Source organism: Helianthus annuus, chromosome 1 (genome assembly GCF_002127325.2).
Source record: "Helianthus annuus cultivar XRQ/B chromosome 1, HanXRQr2.0-SUNRISE, whole genome shotgun sequence".
NCBI classification, from domain to species: Eukaryota; Viridiplantae; Streptophyta; class Magnoliopsida; order Asterales; family Asteraceae; genus Helianthus; species Helianthus annuus.
The window spans coordinates 33,022,597-33,025,462 of NC_035433.2; the positions used below are offsets into that span (position 1 = coordinate 33,022,597).

Here is a 2,866-nt window from a genome sequence, read left to right on the forward strand (position 1 = left end):
ATTTAAAACTTGACTAAAGTGTTAAAAAGGGCTAAAAATATACATAAAAATATATACACACCGACACACATCAAGTTTTTGGCGCCGTTGCCGAGGACAAAAGGAGTTTAAGAAAATTAGGAATCAACGGCCTAATCGTTTTTTCTTATTTTTCTATTTTTTTTAGGATTTTTCTTAATTTTTCAGTTTCTGCAGAACTCAGCACGGGCCGTGCCTGGTCGGACACGGGCCGTGCCTATCATTGTTACTGGCAGTTTTTATTTTCCGAGTTAAAGAGAGTTGAGCACGGGGCCGTGTCGGTGCAACACGGGATCGTGTCGAGCTTTCCAGTAACGGGGATCCGGAAAACAATCACTGTAACTCCGACCACGGGGCCGTGTTCATCTGAGCACGGGGCCGTGGTGAAACTTTTGACCAACATTCTTTTTGTTTTTATTGCAGGACTTGGAACCCAGGCACCACACCTGAACTTTCTACGTAGTGTATGAGCTCCAGTTACAGTAGAGACATAAAAGAACCTCTAGACGAACCCGAACGCTTTCTAAGAAAAAGACTTAAGGCTAAAAACCAAGAGAAAGTTTCGGGGGACCTACTTCTGATGGCGGACCAACGCACCCTCATGGATTACCTACGGCCCACCGTAGGTAATCTTGGCGCTGCTATCAATGCACCGAATGTCGATGCCAACAACTTCGAGCTTCGGCCGCATTTGATCCAAATGCTTCAAAATTCCGCAACCTTCCACGGGCTTGCGGATGAAGATCCCCATTTACATATTACCAACTTTTTGGAGATATGTGATACTTTTAGGATCAACGGAGCATCAAATGACGCCATCCGCCTACGAATGTTTCCATTTTCACTAAAAGACCGAGCTAAGGCTTGGCTCAGTACCCTCCCAGTTGGTTCGGTAAACACCTGGGATGAACTAGCCCAAAAGTTTCTATATAAGTATTTCCCTACTGCTAAAACGACTAAATTAATGACTGAAATTAATCCATACTCACAAGAGGATGGGGAATCCTTATATGATACTTGGGAAAGGTTCAAGGAGCTACTAAGAAAGTGTCCTCATCATGGTCTTGCGGTATGGCAACAAGTATCCACTTTCTACAATGGGTTGTTGCCACACACAAGACAAACACTTGACTCTAGCTTCAGGGGACTTTTAGGTAATCGTCGCCCAAATGAAATCTATAATCAAATTGAGGAAATTGTTCAAAACAATTTTCAGTGGCACACTCCCCGAGGCAATAAATCTATTGCCCCGGGCACCCATAAGGTTGACGAAAGCACTTCTTTACAAGCCCAAATCGAGGCCCTTTCTTCAAAAATCAAAAAGTTAGAAATGGCAAAGACGGCCTCGGTTATGGCTTGTGAAGGGTGTGGTGGGCCACATGAAAATTGGAGTTGTATGAAAGAAATGGATAATCAAACGGAAACGGTAAACTACATTGATAATAGACCTAGGCCGTCAGGTCCTCCGACAGGTACCTACATCCACGGATGGCGTAATCACCCTAACCTTGGTTGGAGAGAACCTGGAAATAGTAGTAACCAACAAAATCAGAATCAAAGAACAAACTTTCAACAACCACGCAGTGAGTCACAAAATTTTTCTCAACAACCATGGGGACGAGAAAGGCTTGAAGACACTGTCTCACGCCTCATCTCTGACTCCGATAAGAAAAACTCGGAACGACTTCAACAATTGGAATCAAACTTTAGAAACCAACAAGCTAGTATTCAAAACATTGAAAAACAATTAAACCAACTAGCTCAAAATTTCTCCGAGAGACCACAAGGCGCGTTACCTAGCAATACCGAAACAAACCCAAAGGCACAAGTACATCTCATCACATTGAGAAATCGTACTGTCGGTCCCGAGGAAGCTCCGCTTTCCACAACTGAAAGGAGTTCACCAACCCAAACCACATCTTCATCTACACCACAAACAACTCATGCACCAAATTAAGAGTCACCGAAGAATCCTCCGGTACCCTATCCCAGTCGGTTAATACGCCAAAAGACCGATGAGCAATTCACTAAATTCATAAATTTACTAAAACAATTGCATGTCAATATTCCCTTTGTAGAAGTCCTAACCCAAATGCCTAAATATTCAAAATTCAGAGGGACTTTCTCACTCACAAAAGGAAAATTGAATCATTGCAATTAGTTAATTTAAGTGAAGAATGCTCTGCCTTACTACTCAACAAACTCCCACAAAAGAAGATCGATCCCGGAAGCGTCACCATTCCTTGTTCCGTCGGGGACTCACCCATAAGTAATGCACTAGCCGATCTCGGGGCTAGCATCAACCTCATGCCCGCATCAGTGTTTGACCGACTCGGATTAGGAAAATCAAGCCCTACGAAAATGAGCATCCAACTCGCCGATAGGTCCATCAAATACCCACAAGGTGTCGCTGAGAACCTATTAGTTAAAGTCGGAGACTTTGTCTTCCCAGCCGACTTTGTCATACTAGATATGGAAGAAGATACCGAAGTACCACTCATCTTGGGGAGGCCATTCCTAGCTACGGCCCACGCAGTGGTAGACATGAATGGGGGAACACTAACATTGAGGGTTGGGGACAAGGAAATGAAGTTTGGAGTCGGGAAAAGAATCGAAGATGATGACCCGGTCAACTACATGAAGGTCATAGACTCAAGTTTGGACGATGCTCTCCGACGGTGCAACATGGGATGCAAACCATCCCACTTGAGTCATATTACGCGGAACTATCCCTAGCTTAGTTTAGATTAACCTTTATTGCTTTCTAGTTTAGTTTTAATTTTCAGGAATAAAACACACTCGAGATGGTGAAGGATACTAAGGGAAGCTTGAACCAACACCCCATGCA

At 43.6% G+C, this 2,866-nt stretch overlaps 1 non-coding gene across 1 annotated transcript; it reads right to left on the reverse strand.

Annotated features, from left to right (window-relative positions):
- Positions 1 to 976: 976 nt before the first annotated feature.
- Positions 977 to 1,083, reverse strand: LOC118482837. Its single transcript, XR_004868986.1, has one exon. It is a non-coding gene; the product is annotated as a small nucleolar RNA R71 (small nucleolar RNA).
- Between the last annotated feature and the right edge of the window lie 1,783 nt (positions 1,084 to 2,866).